The sequence below is a fragment of the Emydura macquarii genome, unplaced genomic scaffold (genome assembly GCF_026122565.2).
Source record: "Emydura macquarii macquarii isolate MOO-44397 ecotype Brisbane River unplaced genomic scaffold, CSIRO-AGI_Emac_v2 contig_1451, whole genome shotgun sequence".
In the NCBI taxonomy this organism is placed as follows: domain Eukaryota; kingdom Metazoa; phylum Chordata; order Testudines; family Chelidae; genus Emydura; species Emydura macquarii.
The window spans coordinates 13,266,410-13,287,613 of NW_027131588.1; the positions used below are offsets into that span (position 1 = coordinate 13,266,410).

General features: G+C 38.9%; 1 long non-coding RNA gene across 1 annotated transcript in view; it reads left to right on the plus strand.

Moving 5' to 3' along the window:
- The first annotated feature begins 216 nt into the window (after window positions 1-216).
- LOC137156549 (uncharacterized) overlaps window positions 217-21,204 on the plus strand; it is a 71,474-nt gene continuing 50,486 nt past the window's right edge. Inside the window, exon 1 of the long non-coding RNA XR_010920810.1 lies at window positions 217-265. This is a non-coding gene — a long non-coding RNA (uncharacterized lncRNA). The remainder of the gene's footprint in view (window positions 266-21,204) is intronic.

Consider the following 21,204-nt stretch of genomic DNA (forward strand, 5'->3'; position numbering starts at 1 on the left):
ATAATACAAACTAATGAATAGTAATTGGTAGAGTAGGTTACAATACGGGGAAAACATTTTGATGAGTGTCTGTTCAGTGGGTGGACCCTCTGCAAATAGAATTACAGAAGATAACATAAAAAAGTAAAGATAAATATTTTAAACAGCATTGATATGTGTTTATTTTTATGCCTGGAAACATGGAAATCCATCATATAATTTTCTTTTCCTTCATTCAGGTGGAATTTAATAGGGAGAACAGCAAGAGCATCCATTGTTGTAAAAAGTGAGTATCCACTATTCTGTATTTTAATAACGAGCTGTGGATAGAAAGCTCTCTATTGGATACATTTCTGAATGATTCATGGAAGCAGAATCCATTTCATGTCAGACTACATTTGGTTACATTGTAAAATAGGGATTGATTATTACTAACAACCATATTTTATGTATATTGGGCAGCCAGATTTCATACAAATGCATGGGGGGGTGTTACTTTTTAGTCTTTCTATTTTCTGAATAACTCCATTCATCAGTTCCAATCTGGTTATATAAATAAGAAAATCCTAGGGTCTGAGCTTACAAACACATATTTTCATGAAGAGCTCTCTCTCATGCAAGTACTCTACTAAGGCGAACGGACCTATTCTCAGAACTACTCACGTGAGTTGGGGCTGAGTTTTTTTTTTGTTTTGCTTTTTTCAGGAAGTGTCAGTAATACTAGGCAAGTCCATCAGCAGGTCTTAAATTCTCAGAGACTATTTCTCAGAGTACTCCCCCCTTCCACACACCTATTCAGGGCTCCGAGCTTCAGCTGTGTGGGTAGGGGGGTCTGGCGTCTCTAGTCCCGTGGTGTAGGGGGGTGGCACTGGGGCTGGAAGCTTCAACCCTGTGGTGTGGGGGCAGCACCTGGACTCTGGAGGGTTTGAAAATATTTACCAGAGATCAATTCTCTGGCTGAATTTAAGCCTTGTCCATCAGGGTAAGAGATCTTTCCAAATGTAAAAGGCAGAGGAGTGAAAACACAGCCACTCTCGATAGCCCTTCCCAATTCCATGTTAATAACTACAGGTCAGGCTAACTAATATCCTATTTCCTAGTGACCTCTGTCCTCCCATTAGATATTACTCTGTGTTGGTTACAGGAGCACAAAGTCTGCTGTAGTTTCCTTGCGCATGGGAGAAAGGAGCAGATTCTATAGGGGCTCAATAGTAAGATGGGTAGCTCAGCTGCACGCTGCCTATCTTTGAAACTACAACTCTTGCCAGGGCTTTCTACAGCAGCTGAAGTGCTAGAGCTGACACTTCCTTGGTGTAGCCAGAAAAACATTGCAGGCATTACAGATCAAATTGAGACTTGGCGTAAGCGGGCACATCTCCATTGATTTCCCCGGAGTTGTACCTGATTATGCCAGGTCTGAATTTGGTCCTATGTCATTACTTTGAACCTCATGGATACTGTGTTTCCCTGCAGGTATTTCAGTTCCACTTCATCTTCAGCAGTAAATCTTTTCAGAAACATACAAGGGGAAAAAATAGTGGGAATTAAATGGCTATTAGGTCTTTGGGCCTATTGAAAAACAGACACAAATCTCTAGTCCATACTACTGGAATCACTTATGGATTGTTTTAAAAGCAGACTTCCAACTAAAATAAACCTTCAGTTTGAGTGATTCTTGCCAGTGATTTAAACTCAGAATGTATTATGCTAAAAGCTCTTCCTACTGCTGTTCGTGAATTTAACAGCTTTGCTAATATTACTGCTTTGACATCTGGCATTTTATATATTCCTTTGGAGGCTAATTAATGCAGCTTTAATAGAAGCCAGTGCAGAATGCAGTTATGTGGTAAAAATATTAATGAAATACCTTTTAAAACTTAAGATATTGTCCACCTTTAATCCATTTTACAGGGGTGTATGAGTGTGTGGGGCGGGCAATCTGTATTTCTTTTTAATGATATGGAGTAGTGAACATTTTAATGCACCAAAATCTAATTTTATTACATTAGTCTTTAAGCATAACATTTTCAAACAGGTACTTAAGAAGGATGGGCTCTGTGGTGACTATAATGCACAGCTTTACAAAGATTCAATTGCCAGCGAGAGATCTGGGATGCATGGAGGAGCAATGCTTTCCCGAACTCTACATTATAAAGGACATGGCAAAGTGTTTCACAAGCTTGGCAAAAACACTAAGACCAGCATGTATTTATTCATCAACATAACCAGCACTGCGAGTTTCTCACATTGCTCCATTTATATATTTCATCTCTGACCAGGAAGGACGAATGCCACAGGGGAGAGGATAATTCTATTCTTGGACCTCTCCAAAAACAAGAGTGCCAATTTGTACCAAATGTGGTGGTGGTTTTGCTCATCTCTTCCCTAGGAAGGGGCTGAGATGATCCACTGAACTGGGTCAATACACTTTTAAAAGAATTTGCCTACACTGTGCTAACTCTCCTTCTGTGTCTGCTTTCACTGAATGTTATGTTCAAATGAACTTTGCTACTTTGAATGCTCAGTTATTCGTTGAAATTTGAACTGCATTAATAAACAGAGGGAATTTCAAATTGAAGTGTTATGCTGAATGTGAAACATGGAAGCAATCTTGCTGTTGGTTAGATACCCAAACAGCAAGCATTTGGAATGCTGACAGTGAACCATTCATATAGAGCCAGGAAGAAATTCACAAGTAATTCTGAACAAACAAACAAATCTGAGAATTCCCCAAACAATTTGCCAAGGGGAAAAAAAAAGATGAAATTTGTCAACTAAAGGGCAAATTCTTGCTTAGATTTGAAGGGGACTCAGATTAGTAAACAGAACTGGTTGAAATTTTCTAAAATTCCAATTTTTTACAAAAAAAAGATGAAATTTTAGTAAAAATGTGAGTTTCAAATTTTTAACAAGCAAATATTAATGAAATATCCAAACATTTTTCGTATTTGCCAACCAATCCTAGTAGTAAGGTCTTACCTGTCATATGAATCATTCACCTAGCTTTAGACATTAACTCAGTCACATGTTTGGAAGAGTTCATTAGTACCATGTACAAATGATAGGACGACTATAAACCAGGATATTTTATCACATATCACACAGCATGTACATAAACCATGGGCGAGATGCTCTGTACCTTGTGCAGCCCCATTCACCAGTGAAACTTGATGGGAAAGCAAGTATAAGATGCTACTAAATCTGAATGGAAGTGATTTACAGTGGTGTAAATGACCATACAAGGTGAAGGACAATGAAAAAATTTGGACCAATATGTTGTCTTTTCTTCAACAGAATAAAAAGTTTAAGCTAGCAAGCAGGCAAGCAAAGTGGGAAAGAGGCAGTGATGTGACTGAGCTCTGGAAGTGAGAGGAAGCACAGACTCTGCTTTACCTTTCATAAGGAAGAATGGGTTTGTTATCCTCTTGAATTTAGTTTTCTCCAAATAGAAGGGCACATTCATGCTGTCAGCTACATTTGACGGTGCAGGAAGGATTCATTTTAAGAAAGGAAAGTGTGTGTGCTTCATCTTGTGGCTCATGAGACAGCAGGTGACCCTGAACAAATGTGCAAGATGGCAAGGGTGGTGCTGAAAGATATTAACTTGGATTAGGAGGTGATAAGTACAGAAGTGTGAATAAAAAGGCATTCTCTGAACATATACAGGATGGGATTTCAACAAAGAAAAGTTCAGTAGATGCTACTGATTCTAGAAGTTCAACACATCTGCTGTAAGATAATAACCCAAAAATCACACACTCTCAATACTATAGCATTCACTCCCTATATATTCTTTATTTCAAACAAACAAACAAAATCAGATTTTGTTGTCCATTCCTCCTGTTTGAAAGACTGGTGTCCATGAAGTGGTCACTGCTGAAAAGCTAAAGACCCAGGAACTCAGCTGGTGGGAAATCAACATAGTTCTGCTAACTTCATGTAAGTTACATCAGGTAAGTTACATGCAGTGGTATCCAAGTGGTCACAATTACTTACTGCTTGAATTATAGGGACATGCTCCTGTATATCCAGTAAGACATACTAGACAGTAAGACAGTGACTGTACAGCAGTAAGCAGTGGCAAACACTGACTTGGCCACTATGGATATGAAGACAGCAATAACACTTTGTATAGTGTTGCAACACAAAGCACAAGGATTAGAGTAGCACCACAATGCCTAGAGGAAACGGAAAGCAGGCCCTTGTATGCAGTGTTCAGGAGGTGCAGCTACTGGTGGGTGCTTTAGCCCGATTATGTAACAATTGTTCCCAGAGATACCCCAAGGACGACGCAGAGTTAATAGCTCATACTGATAGCAGCGGCAATGGCAAAGAGCAAGCTACTCTGGTCCAGGTGATGTGGCTGTCTAATTTGACTGAGGCCAAGCAATCATGGGCATGCAACAGCCGATAGGAATGATTGAAGAACAGACATATAATATGTAAACTACAGAAATCATGTACATAAGAGCTACCCAAATCACAAGTGGGATCGTGGCCTCTTAGCCCTCCCTTCCTCCAGTTCCCGTGGGAGTGAAAAATCAATTTTAAAGCATTGCATAATGAAGACTGCAAAGCAGCAATTAAAGGACACAACTGCAGAGCAACCAGGAAAGCAACAGGGATGCAGAGACCAAGGTACACAGGGGCTGTAAGGAAGCTCTATTATTTCAAAGGCCATCTGTGGCTGCTGTATGCCTGCGCTGTGACAGGACACGTACTATAGCAGTAGAGTAATGTCAGAGCCTAGCGAGCATAAGTCAGCATAAGTTAACATTGCCTGTGATGCTTGACACTTCTATTTTCTTGGTTTTGTCTTTCAGACACAGACAATCTACACAGCCACTTGAGTAGCTATTTGTCTTAGGGAGAAAGGATTCCTCCTTCCCTGAAGGCCAGTCCTGTGCTATGGGCAGAGGATGGGTGGAGTCATGTCCTACTTCTCTCCATCCCTTTCTTAGGGCACTATGTGCCCCCAAAAGGGAAATGGGATGGAGTATCCCATGAGCAGAGGGACTGTAATTCTGTCCAGCCCTTAGGTGGGTTTTGCAATAGTGAGGTTTAGGCCCATTTAATCACTTTATTATCAAAACTGTATTCCCAGTTAAACAAGTCTTTGTGAGAAGTGCCAGATTTCTACAGAAATTTTCTGTAGACAACTGAAATATTTCTGTTTTGGGAATGCTGCCACACTGATTAATGGGAGTTGTAGTTTGAATGTCTTATGACCCCATTCTCTCTGGGCTGGACTTCCTGGCCGAAGTACATCTCCCACGATGCACCATGGTCAGGGACTCCCATGGTATAACTGCCTTCCCTCACCATGATGTGAGAGTCCATGTTGCATGAAGGGATTTATAGTCTGATCATTTAGCCTGGTTTATAGAGAACAATGGGAGTACAAGGAACCAGAGCAGCATTTCCAAACTGAAATATTTCAGTTTTCAGAAAAAAAAAAAATTCAGTATTCAATTCTCAATGAGAAATCAAAACTTCTCTGTGGACAATTTGAAAGAAAAACATCTTTTGTTGAAAATTTCTGCAGAACTTTTCCTTCCCCCCAACACCACTTTCAGACCATCTCCACTGGGGAAGGCTCTTGGTGAACTCTATCCCACCCCGCCATCATGACCCCACATAAGTGCTGGGAAGCACAGAGTACAAGTTATATTAGAAATCTTAGGCTTCCACTCCAACACAGATAAGGAAATTCCTTATTAATCAGTTTCTTTCTCATATTCTTTTGCCTTAGACCAATCTTTGCCTCTTCCTCCCTCCCCATTTCTACTTTCAGTCCCAAACTCCCACCATTTGCATTGTTGTTCACTGATAGCAATAGAAAGATCATAAAAGACTCCTGAGAGTGGGCATTAATGTATAAAAGTGATACAAACAATATTCTAGTTTTTAGTGTATTATAGTAACAGCTAGAAGAAGTTGGACTAAGACCCCCATTGTTCTAGGCCCTGTGCAAATACAGAGATGGTCCCTGTCCCAGAGACCCTACAAGCTAGAGAAAAATAAAACAGACAAAAGTGGGAGAACAGGAGTATTATTATTATTATTATTATTAGAGCTGTGTAAATAACTGATTTTTCAGTTTACTGTCTATATGGAAAAACAACCCTCTAAAATTAATTTGGATAGAACAAAATATTTTTCTACTTTAAATTATATTTTGTTTAATTGAACTCTTTTTTAAACAAAAACTTTACACTTGAAAAGTTTCAAACTGAAAAATATTGGGGGGAAATGAAAAGTGTAATTTAGAAAGTATCAAATCAAAATGTTTTGACTTTTTTTGGAATTGATTATAGTTTGTTTCAGGTGGGGAGAAAAATTCTGAAAATGTTTTAAAATGTTTCAGTTGATCAAAATCTGCATTTTTTTATTGAAAAAAGGTATGGATGAAAAATGTGACCCAACTCTAAATATCCCCATTTTACAGAGCAGGAACTTTGGCACAGTGAGATTAAACATCTGGGACAAGATCACAGATAAACAGGAGATGATCCCAGATTTCCAGAATCTCAGCCAGTGTCCTAGTACCCATAAAAATCATGCTTCCTCCTTTAACTTTTTTGGTACACCCATATTTTGAAAAAAATCGGAAAAGATGCATTTGATTTATATAAGTTCAGAAATTAATGCAAAGATGATAAATGAAAACATGTAAATAGGTCCAAGGGATATTTAGCTTCTTACCTGTAACCCCTGCAGTTTGGATCTCAGAGGCCAAAAACATCTGAGCATGTCCCAAAACATTAAATCCTGCAGTTTACAATCTTTGAAAGGTATGTGAATTCTCTAGCTTGGTCTGTTCTTGTGTAATATTATTTCATGAAACACTTTTGTTATGTCATTTTTTCTATTGGAACTTTATAGAGGGTCATTAATATGAGATTTAAGCAGCCTTTTTCTTGCAGATACAATGATAAACTTTGCATTTATGAGATTTAAATACAATCCCATTTACTGTTCTTTTCACACGTTAATCATAATTTCTCAACAGCTTTCATTTATTTAACGTATCTTTTAGTCATACATGTCCCAGTGTGCAGAGCATAACTCTGAAGCCAGAGTGTGCAATATTAACCCTTTGAAAGGTTCTCAAGCAAGCTGCACAGTAGAAAGCGCCTAGAAGTTTAAAAGGAGATTAAAAGTTTAGGAATTTTTCTTTGGAGATCTTTGAAATTTTCAGTTCTCTTTTTGATTCAGAATGAAGCCAAATTTCAAAATCTTGAAATCCTTGGCAAAATATAACTTTTGTCCTCTGCACGGTTCTAGTTACATTATTATTTGCAGTGTTGCTGTACCCAGGTTGTTCCCAGTATATTAGAGAGCAAAGGTGGGTGAGGTAATATATTTTACTGAACCCACTTCTGTTGGTGAAAGACAAGTTTTGAGGTACAGAGAGCTCTCCTTCAGTTCTGGGAAAAATACTCAGAGTGTTACAATTAAATACAAGATGGAACAGATTGTTTAGCATAAGAAGTTAACACATATTGTAAGAGACCATTCAAGATGAGTTTCAAAAGTTTGTCTCTGTCACCAACAGAAATTGGTTCAATAAAAGCTATTACAGGCTTTGTGGGCTTTTGGTGGTTACATGGTTGGGGTGTGTGGAGGGGGGAGGAAAGGCACTAATGATATTTCAGGAAATAACTGATTGTTCCCTACAGCTATTTGGCTAGATTTTGAATGCTGTCTCTGCACTGGTAAGGGTGTTTTAATCTGAAAAGGAGAGATTAGCTGTTATGTTGAAGATGCCTCAGAAAAGGGGGAGAAGAGGACTGGGACTATAAAATCAGAGGACCTACAGCTTGGCCCAGCTCATGCTAGTGGAAGATTATTCCCTAAAATATATTTTCCAGTGCTCTTTCCCATCTAACACTAAATGATCCAAGGAATAGGAGTTCCATGGAGCCAATTCCACATTCCTTTCCCTTTTGAGAGGATACAGTAAAGTGGGCCACAAAATATTATTTTGCCAGGGAATGAGAAAAGAAATATAATCACAGAGGTCACTGCTCACAGGTACATAAAGTACAACGCATGCATAACAAAGCTACATTCTCATATGTTTACAGAAGACTGGGTGGACATTTCTAATTGGATATACATTCTTCCCAAAAATAAACCTCAGAATTTCATTTTTAAACCAGTCATTGTGAATAGGAACAAAAGTGAAAACTATATGGCAACCATGTCATAGTACCTCAAGGAACAATGGGAAGTGGATGTTTGTCTTCTCACTTTCAACTTCTATGTTCGTATACTTTTCCAGTGAATTTATTGAACTCACTGGCTGTTTCTAAGCAGGAAGCCTTTAATTCAGAAATGTATGGGCCAGATCTCAGTTGTTTGAAATAGTCAATAGAGCTATGCTGATGTACACCAGCTAAGTATATGGCCCAGGAGGTTTGTTTTCATTGTTGTGGTCCAGTGAACTTAGTACTGATGAAAATTGCCAATGGACTGCTCTGACAGACTCTATATTTAGCTGAATAACAGTCACTATATAGCACTGGTAATTAGAGAGAAGAGGTGGGTGAGGTAACATCTTTTCTACAGAAGATGGTCTAATAAAATATATTACCACAGCTGCCTTGTATGTCTAATATCCTGGGACCAACAGGGCTGCAAGAACACTGCATAGCACAGGTAAATATCTGGGTAAACTTTCAGCATTCATCTCCTTTATGCCATAGTGAAACTCTCTCTTCCTTCTGTAGTGCACAAAGGATCCAAAAGGTCTTCCCCTCCATGGCTGCCCTCCTCCTCTCTATCGGGGTTAAGGCAGGATGTCAGGGGAGGAGAGGGCCATTCGTGGGCCCTCCCTTCTGGGGGAAAGGGGTGAAATTCACCTCCCATGAGGTCTTCATACAGAACTCGTTTCCTCCTGCCCTGTCAAACCTGTAGTGGGCCTTCGCGCAAAATAAATTAGCCTATCCAAAAAAAAAAAAAAAGGTTAACTGTTTTTTCATGACAATTCTGCTGAATTAATGAGCCATGTAAACATGGACACAGTTTTGAATTGGCATGAGGTGTGCCGACTGCCGTTGTGTCAGAGGTATGGACTTGTCCCCACATAAGAGGCCCTGTATTACACACCGACCACAGTGATCTTGCTTTCTTTTCCATGTTAGGAATTATAAGTAGTAGCTATTCAGCAGGGATATTCTCCTCGCACGCACAAAGTTTTTTGAAAGTACATCAGTGTCTGGTTCAAGGATGCCGCACACTGATTCACCTAGGCCAAAGCAGCCGCAAAATATCTGTCGTTTACTCCAGGTTTCATGAGTATGATGAGCAGCTTTGGCAGGGGGAAGTTAAAATTATGTAACTCTGAATGCCTCATTGTCCACTGTCCATGTGTCAGGAAATTGAGCTGCTGAGAGTTTGGGAAAAAGCCTCACAGCAAGGACTACAAAACTCAGAGTGAAAAAGCCATTTAGATCCCTCAGGTAAGCTGGGGCCTCCATCATGTAACAGCCCAGATTAAAACCATTGTGATTACACCCTTGTAAACATAAACCTGTGCCTGGTTTTAAGTTAATTTGGCAGCAGCAAAGGAGGAAATCATGTAGAAAACACTGCTTCTGTTTGGGGGTGGGTTTGTGCCAGTAATTTGTGCTTAGAGTTGCCAGATGTCTAGTTTGCCAAAGTGTTCTTTGCCTACTTGATTATCCGAGTTTTGAGGAGAAAATTCTGGAATCATGTCAAGTTCTATGCCCAGTGTTCCTCCCTCTGCTCCTTCCCTCCCTGCCATTGCCACAGAATAAATCCCAGCTCAGGACAGTCACAATTCTAGAGGTCACCAGCAGAAACCACTTCGTTTGAAAGTCAGACACGATGCCAGATATATAACAGACTAAAAGAAAAAAGAGAATGACAAGTAGCTCAGGACAAAAGTCCCATCCCAGCAAAGCACTTAGCCCAATGCAGAACTTTAAGCACTTTAAGTACTTCACTGGGTCAGGGCCACAGTGAGAACCAGAAAAGAGAAAAGGGGAAGTTAGGAAAGACATCCCAATAGGTGGACAGATGGGAGTGGAGGAACAAGAAATAAAGTAAGACTTTCAGCAGGGGAGAGACAGACAGCAAGAGAAAGTCCTCTGAACACGGGGCGTTAATATCGGAAAACACATTCACCCTCTTTCTGGTGAATCTTAGTAGATCACTATATTTGTTTTGTTTGCCTACCCCGGTAGGTAACTCACTTTTCCAAGATCTGCAGATCTCACACAACCCTTTTAGAAGGGTTCCACTCTGCCCCTCACTATTTCTCTTTGGTTTTTTAAACTCATGAGGGATGTTAAAAGCATGATCACTAGGGGAATTGCTCTATTTACATTCTAAGTCAAATGTGACAGTAGCAGCATGAATCAAGAGAGATTAAGATGTCCCTTACCTATTGTGAATCCAGGATACCAGTTTCCACAGTCTGGCCTAAAGAGCAGCTAGCTGTATGTGAGAAATCTGTATTGACCACTAATACAGAATTATTCTTTTTGGCTGTGTGTATAATCACAGTACATCTATGCTGGCAAATCTACCTGCAGTTAGGTCAAGATGCATGTGCTGAGACCCAGGCTATGCATGACAGCAGCCATGCTGAACTCAATATTTCCAGCTACCCTCTCCCACTCCATCCCAGATGCTGTGTCCTTGGTGAAGGAATGGCCTCAAACTGCTTTGCTTTAAGTTAAAAAAAAAAAAAAAAATCTCCAGTGGGGATTTAAAAATATGGCCTCTGACCACACCTCCAGCCAGTACTTCATCTTTCGGTCAGCCCCTCCTATGGGTCCAGGGCCAGGGAACAGAGCATGTCTTTTTGCATAGATCTACTGTCTGTAATGTGACAATGGTGAAGCATCTGTGAGAGACAGAACATTGATGCAATAATCAGTACAGAATACCGCTTGTTGCCAGTTGCCATAGATTTTACCTTTATCAGTCTCGCATTCTCAACAGAAAGATAGAGAAAAAGAAAGATGCAGATTTGAAGTTAAGGGCCAAATTTTCCAGCGCTAAACACTAAGGATCAAGCATCTTTCCATTCTACTCAGTGTCACTATCACTGTTGCACTTTCAGTAGCCCTGGCACCAACGCTGTCGGAAGTCTTGAGATTTTAGGAAATACTGAGAACCCCCTCCAAAAGACTTAGTCACAGACCAAAAGACGGATTCTACGCAGATCAGACTCATGTTCATATTTTCAGGTAAGTTAACCGATATCTGAGTAGCGTGCAATGTCATGCCTAGTGGGGTGGTCTATGTAGATGGACCAGTACATCCAGATCAGAGGCCGCAGTAGATAAATTCTATAGTGCTCCAACTATAAGAGAGATTCAGTTTGTTAGCCTGAGTTAAACTTAATTAATTGTATGTGTGTGCATTTCTATTGTTTTGGCATCTATCGGCCCCAGTTATGGGCTAGGACCCCATTGTACCAGGTACTGTATAGTCATATAAACACTACTTGTGAGTGTATATGTAGATCATGCTTAGTCACTCATCTTTCTTCATGGATTTCAGACTCTGATTATTAAATCAAGACCCTAGAATGCAGTTTAAGTTGCTAACCAACAAGTTATATTATTTTATATAGTCTTTTTATGTTCGTTTCAAACATTAAAATATCGCTCCATACATTTCAGTTCAGAACATGCAAAAAGGATTGTTTGAGGCAAAACGAATGAGAACGTTGTGTAAAACATTCCAGTTGATTTGGGAAAAAATTAAAAGTACATAATGTATGCATGGGGAAAGAATCAAAGCAACTAAAAGCTATCTGAATATTTCACCATTGTCTGATTTGTATTAGATACCTACCTTCAGAAAGAAAATAATAAGATTTCAAAGCCCAAATACATTATTTTATTATTGCACAAGTAAGTAATAGGACTTGAGTTTATGAGTGGCAATAGGATTTATATTCCTGTGTGGCCTGCAATACATTCTCTATACAGAGACCAGTATTAGCCACTGTGAATAGGAAAACTAAAAATCTCCCAAATACCAGTGTTTTCATTTTTAGTGCCAAAGTAGAAACTTGAGAAATAAAACCCAACATTAAATGCATAGAATATAAAAACAGATCTTGACTACGTCAAAACATCATATTTTACAATCCTATAAAGGCCTTCAGACTTCATTCATATTTTAGAGTAAGAACACCCCTAACACTTGAGGACTATGAAATAGAAACTAATCCTATTAGTGTTGCTATAAAAAGGCTACATTTTTATTTTAATAACCATGTGGCCCACAGGCACCCTCTTCCCACAGTGTAATGTGGAGGGGAATAAATCCACAGGAAAAAGCTGTGGTGGGGGTCACAGGAACAGGGAAAGTTGCCACATAAGATGCTGTACTCCTCCACACAGTCACTCTCCTCCTATTATAACTACTGATGCCCTCACTTTAGTGTCACATTGCTACAATAGATACCGGAGCTAGTACAAATAGTTATTTTTCCAGCAAAAATTTTCACCATAATTGGAAAACAGAACTATTTGGGCTGAAAATGGGAGTTTTAGTGCCTCATGGAAGTTTAGTTTCCTTAATGCATCCCGGTTCTCATCTATTGACCAGGATACCCACCTGCACTACATCTGCCATAATACTTAACAGTCTCCCCTCTTACTGAGAGGAAGCTGGGTATCAAGAGCCCCTGACTATAGTGCATTAAGGGAAATGTACTCAGAAACCAACTAATAGAACAAATCACAATACATAGATGTGTTTTCACTACAGCATTAATATAACTATATAAAAATTGGTCAGATATTACATTTACTACATTTCTTATCTGGCTCTCCCGTATGTAGCCTCCCACAGAGCAATGACCCCACACCAGCACACATATTGGTTGTGGTCCTATGTGCAGAGCGGACAAGGTGCAAATCAAAGCTACCTTGGGAACCTTGAACTTGCTCCTTTTTGGCATGGTTTTTGGACCGCATACTGAGTAAGGCTCCAACCATGCCCCCCTTAGGGAGGCCATGACCACTTTTTCTATTCAGCCAGTGAAAGTGAGCTAGCCAATTAAGATGCCCCTGTAATCACTCATTACAGGGGCAAAGGGTATTATCTTCGGTCTAACCTCTTTGTTGTTTGAGGAGGCTGGTTATAATTTCAATCCTTTCTGATCAAATGTGGTTTGTGAGACAAACAAGACACCAGGTCCCAGAATTTTCTCTAAGACAATATCCCAAACTTAATCAAATGGCTTAATCAATCCCATTTACTTTCCTAACTTTTTCCTAAACTAAGTTTAGCTGTTTGAGAAGTCTCTTTCCAAGTCATTGTGAATACTAATACTAATGGAGAATGCAGGCAGCTTTTAAAAATTAAGGAGTAGGATATCCCATCCATCAATTAGATTAGCCATGAATGGAAGGGACAATCAATCCTAAAAAGACATTAAAAAAATACAAGGTAAGTGAAGCAATATCTTTTATTGCACCAGCTTCTGTTGGTGAGAGAGAGGAGCTTTCAAGCTACTCACAGCTCTTGTATGTAGCTCAAAAGTTTGTCTCTCTCACCAATAGAAGCTGGTCCAGTAAAAAATATTACCTCACCCACCTTGTCTCTCTAATATCCTGGGACCAACACAGCTAAAACAACACTGCATACATATTTTAAAAAGTCATTTAATCCTTGGACATCCAGCAGACTAACAACAGATAGTTAATGGAGTTATAATGGCATCATTACTACAAAAAACACCCACACAGGAAATAAAATGGGCAGAAAATATTTGACCAATGTTTTAATTCGAGCTGGTTAGGAATTTATGTTTGGAATGATTTTTCTGACAGAAAATACCCTTTTACAAAAATTGACAGCCCCCCCCCCCCTCTCCAAACTGTTTTTTGATTTTTCATCTGTAAAAAAAAAATCATAATGGTGACTTTCTAGCTGTCTGTCTAGAAGGCAGCCTGCAAGCTGAAAAATTCTGTTGCAGTTCTTCTACAATGGAGGGGTTTTTTTTGGATATCTCTTCCAGTGAAAAAGTGAAATGCAAAATTTTTGTCCTGATCTGGGACTAAAAGAAAAAAAAAAGAGGAAGAAAAAAAAAATTTTTTTCCACGGGAAGGGATTTTCATTTTCCAGCTACCTTTGTTTCTAATGCAGGACCTTGAAGTGAATAGGAGATGAGGATGCTCAGCAGCTCATAGAATCAGGCAGAGATGACACGTGTGTGTGTGTGTGTGTGGGGGGGGGGGGGGGGGGGGGGAGAGGCTCACATGGGGTCATGTGTCCTCCCTACCTCCCCCATTCCTGCCAAGGTTTATCTTTTTATTTTTTATTTATTTATTTATTTATTTATTTATAGGAATGGGTTCAAAATATGTGCCCCTCCACTATCAGCAGTAATGTGTCGTCTCTGGAATCAGGCCCTGAGTTACAAAGAGAGAAACAGTGCTACTTTTTTTGTGTCCTCGTTTGCGTCCAATGTGCCATCTGTAGGCTTCTTTTCCTTCCTTTTCTATTCTGTGTGCAACAGTCTAAATGCATCCATTTTCAACAGCCTTGTGCTGTGCTTTCTTCATTCCGCTCTTATGCTTTCTGTGTTTATATCAATGTCCATCAAATACAAATTTCCAACAACAATTTAAATGGTTTTGTCCTTTGTCCCTTTTTTATTTACTTAACAGTAATTTGTCAGACAATTATATTCAACAAGGGCAACACGGAGCTACAGTAATCTAGAATATAATCTTTTTTAGATGCAAAACAAGTTTGAGCATAGTGGAGTTTCAGTAAATCTTGTACTTGGCATAAACTGGAGGGCTTTTCCTACCATCCATATCTATTTCCCCCCATAAATCATTCCCCTCGCCCCTTTTCAATTTCAGTTTAATTTTACCTGCTATGACCCTGATTTTTCTCTAATCCTCTCTGATAAATTTCCCTCCTCATCCCCCCCATCTCTTATAAAGAGCAAAATTTCCTACTGTGCAGAGGCATTACCTAAATCCAACACAAGTCCTATTTTGGCAAATATGAAGAGCCAAATTCTACCTTCATATACTTTGGACACACTCAGCTCCCACCAACTTCATTGGAAGTTGTGCACCTATGTTCAGGGTAGAATTTAGCCTGCCAAGCTGTATAACTGGTTCAGGCATTTCATAGAAGTTGGGCACTTTATAGGTAGAGCCATAATTAAAGCCATAAAAAGTAAGTCTTCAAAAATTTTCTGTTTAACCAGTTTGAGATTAAGGGTTCTGTTGACTAATATACACTGGCTAGCATAGATATAGATAACGCTGATAATACTACCCACAATATGTATTCCAAGCATTTAAGTATTCATATTATTAAGCATTATTATAATAGTTATATAGCCCAAATTGGCATATATCTTTATTATAATCCTAATCACTTATGCCAAGTATCCCATAACACCTTGCACTAGCTGAAGTAAGCTTTGGCTTAAGTTGACAGGAAAACTGTCAGTATCAGGACATATAATTGTTTCCTCATAGCATCAGAAAGTGAGTTACCCTCACAAACTATTTATCCGAGTACAAGCCTTGAAGATGTCTTCACACCCCTTCGTATCTGGAATCCATGTATCCAGAACAAAGGTAAGGATGCATCATGACTTGGAATACGTGTGTTCACAACAAAAGATAAGGGGTACACCAGGGTATCAGAAATAAAAAAAGGTAAAAAGCTGATTAGTTGAATCCAGTTTCAGGTGACGTATATAGTACCTTTTACTGGTAAACAAGCAGGATTTTAAAAGATGGCTTTAGGGATGTAACTTTGGGGAGCATACCTTCAGAGTAGGGTGAATATAACATCACTGTGCGGGATTACCCTTTGGAAACTAGTATCATATAGAACCTTTTGTTCCTGTACCATATTAATAAACCTGACTGATATTGGTTATTTGGCCTCTTAAGTATATTTCACAACAAACCAAAATGTGTCAAACACTTGACTGTACAGTTTATCAACAGTTGAATCCCTGCTGCTGCTGCTGACTCAACCAGCAATGTCGCGTAATATAAACATATGACAATAGACCATTTAGAATCCTTACAAGAAGTCAGTCAGGCATATGTTGTCAACAATGACAGCTGTCAGTGATGAAGAGGCACCATATACTTTTCCTGTTTATTTAAGAACGGGTGTCTCTTTTACACACACAAAAACCTGACTATTTGTCCACAGTGGGATGTAACCATTCTTAGCTTTCTTCCAAAGTACTTAGTTTTACCAGAATACATTTTATTAACCCTTATTTTCACCACAGGAATGTGATATCAAAACAAGATTTGTTCAAACACTCATGAATTTGAACAGCCCATTTAAAATGTAGAAATAAAAAGTCACATAACCAGAGGAGAATCTGATCTACAATGTTGTTACAAAGTGCAATTCTACTCAATAATTTTAGAAGCAGTATAATGAATGGAAAAAGGTTGTGCATAAATATTGACTTTAAGATGCACTGTTTGCATAGGCAATACTAGTAGAAATTAATAGGTCATGTCTTAAGTCCATTTGTGACTGCAACAAAAGTATGTTAAATCTGGCAACACTCAACAATTTGGGGTAAACTACCTAAATTTAAAACCATGTGGGTGTGCTAGTTAAACATTTCCAGTAAGAATCAAAGGATTAAGTTAAACACAAGAAGATGACTACATATGATACACTGCACAGTAGGTAGTGATCAGCCTGTATCAAAATTCTAGATATTAACATTCCGGGGATTCAGAATTTGGGATTCAAAATCCAGGCTTGATCAGATTTTTGTGGTTCAACACCATTTCTACCTGTAGGTGTGATTTAAAATCCTTGGATGCCAAGTGTTATATGGGCCTGAGTCAAAGTCTTTGGAAGGACTCCAAATGATTTCAGTGGGCTCTAGATCATGTTTCATTAGTAATAACAGATGCAACGGGCATCATACTACAGACCAGATCATACCAGTACAAAGTATTGTTTTAATGGCTGTGAAATAATGCAAATTTTCCCGGCCCTTCTGGAATCAAACTGCCCAGCAGGATTCTTAAGAGTGTCATCATTAAGGCATCTTTTCAGGGAGATGCAGAATGTGTTTTGTTCTTGGTGCAAAGATAGACATCAATAAAGTTTTTGGCACATGAGTATCTTTATTCATGTGCCTAACGGCTCACAGAATCAGAACCAATATATCTATGAAGCCTAGTATAAAAACACCACACACACACACACTTTGTTAATGTTTATCTCTGATCTTAAAGAAACATAAATCCTGTATCCCTTTACATGAGTGCCTTGTGGTCAATGGGCTTAGTGCAGCTTCAGTGGATCTATACTCATTTAGACCAGCTGAAGATCAATAATTTACAAACATGAATAAAGTTTGCAGGAGGAAGGCTATTTTGTGTTTGCTGTGTGCCTGTGTAATGCAAACTTGAAAAGTCTAGAAAAAGGAATTCAGTCAGGAAAAACAAGCATTCACTTTATTCTTCGTTTTTAAGAATAAGCTACTTATAAAGTTACTATAAATATATACCACATGAATTATTTAACATTAGTTTGGTCATTTCTCATCTGCTATTCTCTTGAATATGACTTAGACAGTGCAACTTTGCCTTTTTACTTCAGTTATGATAAATAATGTTCTCCTTTGTCATTCCAAAGATGAAAAACTATAAAGATACACTCAATACCTGGATTTATAGCCAGTCCTAAAATACACCTTTAAACAGTCTTTCTGTAATGAATTATTCACTAATTACAAAACCTTCCAGGGAATATTTGCAGGCTTACTAGTGAAACTGTGGCGCTTACCTGAATGACTAACATGACAGCACAATTTTCTGATCTCCATATTGTCTCCAATCTGCAAAAGATGTGACAGCATTTCTGTTGAGCGTTTGGCATAGTTATTAAAAAAAATTAAAGAGTATTTTCCAATTCATTGTTTTAAGAATATAATGCTAATTTCATTAGAAGGATACTATGAGGAAAGATGCTATTTGATCTCTGTTTGTAAGCCTCTTCATACATTTCTTTAAAGTTTAACTTTGAGTAAGAAAGGATGGGTCTTTTGATTACAGCACTGGACTAAGATTCAGTTCCTGGATCTGCCACAGATTTCACTTGTGACCTTGGGCAAGTCTCTTTATCTCTCTGTGTCTCAGTTCCCCAGCTGTAAAATAGGTGTAATGATACTTCCTTTCCCCCATCTTCTGTCTCTCTTGTTCATACAGAGATTAGCACAATGAGGTCTCCATCTTGTTTGGAACTTCTAAACTCTATTTGTAACAAGAATAAAAATATTAACCCGAATATCTTTCCGTACAATCAGTTTAATCCTTATACATATGGCCAGAATTTAATTTTGTTTTGATGGCCAAAAATTATAAGCCAGTGTGGCTTTGTTTACATCTTGGCTCCTGAGCCTCTGTCCTTGATTAAATTTCCGGGAAGGCGCAGAAATTTCTTTTCTGAACAGATTAGCAGGAGCAGCATACAAATAGTTGCTGCAGTTTCACAACCCAGTAGTAGCTATTAACATAAAAATCTAGTGACAAGATATGAACGTAGATATTTAGAAGACAGACATAAAATTATTTATCTTTGGCAAAAAAAGTGACACAGAACTCGAAGAAGAAGAAGAAGCTGGTGCCTGGCTGAAGGGTTTCTGGGCTACAGCCGTTATTGAAAGGAGAAGAGATGTTTGAGTACCCATCTTCCTAGGAAAAAGAAGACAGGTCCGTTCCTCTGCTGCTTCCCCCTCTCCTCCAGGAAATACAGGGAGCCTGCAGTCTCCAGCTCACCCATATATCCAAGTGAAAAGGAAAATCCTGCCTCTGGCTTCCCAGAACCCAAGGGAAAATGAACGGCCCTAAGAATTCCCTCTCCTAGAACTCCATAGTGGGGCATGTGGAAGCCGAGGGTAATTAGAAGCAAGAAGGATGTTCCTTACATTTCCAGGAGTTCTGCTTCCCAGTCTCTAACTCCAGTCTATAAACCACACTCCCTCCAACTCAACTTTCCCCATTGAGCTAGTGAGAAATGACAAACTACCATATTTTGTTTTTTAAATTCTCCAACAAGATACATGGCATATGTCACACTGGCTGGATTTGGGGGGGATGGGACTTTATTATATCATTTAACATCAATATGTCAAAATCATAATAATTCATATGGGATATGCCATGTCAGATACTGTTAGAAAGGCTATAATGTGCTAAGTAAGATGATAATGTTTATGTTCATGTGTTATATGTGTAATGGAAGTTATGGATATATTTGATATCTCTGTATTTCAAATTGTGCTGTGTCTGGGACACACCCCAGACAAGATGGCTGCAGGGATCGCCTGCTTAATGGCCCATTAAGAAATTCACAGGTACAAGGGGACAGGGAGAGAAGCCAGGGATATACCTGATGAGTCACCAGGACTTACTCATGTGACTCTGGACTTCATTTTGGTTCCTGCAAAATTCCACAAGCAGCATGGCACAGACCAAAGGACATAAAAGGCAGCTGCCCGGGATCCATTTTGTCTTCAGTCACCAGTCTTTAGTCTGTCTTTCAGTCATCACCTACCTCTGGATCAATTCGTCTACTGAAGCTGTGAAACAAAGGACTGAGACCCATCCAGTTACTGGATGTATGCCAGAGGGACTATACAAGCCTGCAAACTCCAAAGTTCTATTAGAAACCTGATATATATGGATTTTCAAATCATTTGTATGTATCTTATTGTTTTAATCCCTTAACACTTCTCTTATAGTTTGTTTCCTTTTATAATAAACCTTTAATTTTAGTTACTAAAGGATTGGCTGGCAGCGTGGTATTTTGGATAAGATCTAAACTTATATTGATCTGGTACTGTGGCTGACCCTTTGGGGTCAGGAGGAACCTTTTTGGTTAAGAGCATAGAGTTTAAATAACTGGTCTCTTTACTGGACCTAGTGGCTAATTGGTTGCCGGAGACTGAAATGCAGTAAAGGGGGCTGTGTATGTTTTTATTTTGGCTTCTTGATAACCAGTGTGGGGAATCAGAAGCACTGTTTGTGACTAGTTGGGAAGTCTGACTTCAGTGTCACCCACCAGTGTTGGAAGAATCTGCTCTCCTTTTACAACCTGCCCTGATCTTGGCATTGTCAGGTGGCTACCCTAGGCATGGACAGGTCACAGCCTATATAGAATATATGCTAGTGCAGTGTGATAACCATTTTATCATAGATCATCCACGGTTATTTCATTAAAGTAATGCAACCATTCAAACACGTGGCAAAACTGTGGCCCAGATGTTCAGCTGGTGTCATTTGGCATAGCTCCACAGACTTCAATGGAACTACAAAGATACACACCAGACAAGGATTTGGACCCTGGCACTTAAATATATTTCATTCATTCTTTTTCTCCTTTCAGTACATTTACCCTCATCTGTAGCATTTTTAACAGTCATACCCACTTGAATCTTTATTGATATGACCAGATAAAATATTAAAATGTCCTCAACTCTGTCTCGAGCCTTTGAGCCTCATCTGTCACTTTACCCAGGTAGTAAAACACCAGCCGATTAAAGGCCACATCCTCAACCGTTGTAAATCAATGACCTTCGATGTAGCTACATTAATTTACACCAGCTAGCCCCTATTGTTTAGACCCTTATGGTTTAAGCTGTGATTTAAAAAAAAAAATAGCCAAGTACACGTAAATAACCACACAGAGGAAAATTAGCTTCAGGAATTATGGGAGCAACCATAGCAAAATTTAAATGAAATATTGACATTGTTTGCTGAAAAAAAGCCTCAGATTTTAGTGAACTGGGATATGCAAACATAATCACACAGTACCAGAATCACAGGGTTGTGTGTATTTAAATTCCTTTTTTAAAATAGCAATTGTCCTAAGCACAGCACTGTCATCCATTTGGCCTCTGTTACTGATCTTCCAACATGGTTTTAGTCTGAACACTTCTATTTATAATTCTGATTAGAGAGTTTGGGGTTTTATTTAATTAAAAGGATCGCAGGTGTTTGTATGGCAACCTAACTACAGCACAGTACACTCTTTACCGCTCTATGGAGGTTATGGAACAGATGTTGATAGCTGTAATATCAGCCCAGGTACTTTATTAATTATTGTGCTTAACAGAGGAAAAAGACTGCACTAAAACAATTTCCTGTTCTTATCATGCCATTCTTTGGGGAATACTTCTTTTCAGTGCTCATGCATATCTTC